This window comes from Sinocyclocheilus rhinocerous, unplaced genomic scaffold (assembly GCF_001515625.1).
Source record: "Sinocyclocheilus rhinocerous isolate Xijiao unplaced genomic scaffold, SAMN03320098_v1.1 scaffold758, whole genome shotgun sequence".
NCBI classification, from domain to species: domain Eukaryota; kingdom Metazoa; phylum Chordata; class Actinopteri; order Cypriniformes; family Cyprinidae; genus Sinocyclocheilus; species Sinocyclocheilus rhinocerous.
Window position 1 is genome coordinate 51,991 of NW_015664007.1, and position 973 is coordinate 52,963.

At 30.2% G+C, this 973-nt stretch overlaps 1 protein-coding gene across 1 annotated transcript in view; it reads left to right on the forward strand.

Annotated features, from left to right (window-relative positions):
* The window catches only part of LOC107729060 (protein-glutamine gamma-glutamyltransferase K-like), a 10,644-nt gene that overhangs the window by 7,040 nt on the left and 2,631 nt on the right, over positions 1–973 (forward strand). The gene's annotated exons all lie outside the window — the stretch shown is intronic.

Consider the following 973-nt stretch of genomic DNA (forward strand, 5'->3'; position numbering starts at 1 on the left):
TTATAAATACTATATATATATATATATATATATATATATCATTTTTGAAATTGTAGTTATAATCATTTTAGTACTTCAAGTTAAACTAAAATGTGAAATGTTGCATTCATAACTAGCTGTTTTTTTTCAGTTAACGTTTATTTCAAGTAACAAAAATGTTTTTAATGTTTTGGTTTTAGTTTTAGTTAACGATAATATCACTGATGCAAGAAATCCAGCACAAAGTGATTTACACTAAAAAAGGCATTACAACAAGCACAAGGTTCTTCACATAAAAAACAGATAATATACCAAAAGATGAAAAATGAGACCCACTTTATAATAGTAACAAAAAATGCACAGAATTCATGACGAAATATTAAAATTAAGTCATAAAATACCTTTATGAAAATTAATCATGGTTTTACTACAAATAAAGCCAAAAAATCATGGTTACTATAGTTAAACCATGGTAACCACAAATTAACCATGGTTTTGCTACACTAACCATAGTTTAACCATGGTATTTGTAGTAAAACTGTGGTTATACCAATGGTTATCAATGCGTAAAAAAACATGGTTACTACACTTTTACTATAATAAAACCATGGTTAATTTTCATAAGGGTAGGAAACTGAAAATTAGAAAACATTGGAAGCAGCAATTTATGTTGATAACTTTGAGTTGGATAGAAGAAACCGGAAGTTTCAGTCAGGTTCATGTGGAGAAGAACTCCATCGGTCAGAGCATTAGTACTAAAGCTGTGGGATCTGATGCGCGTGTGGACATCACACACCTCTACAAATACCCAGAAGGTAACAAAACAAATGCATCTGGTCCAAAACCTAGAGCTGCCTGCCTAGAAACATTTTAAGGCATCATAGACAGGCTTCCAATGGGTATTGTTCCTTATTTTCATGCATATTTGATGATAATAATAATAATTGTAAAGCAAGCAACTTTCAAGAGAGTGTTCTTTTAGTATCCCTTATAA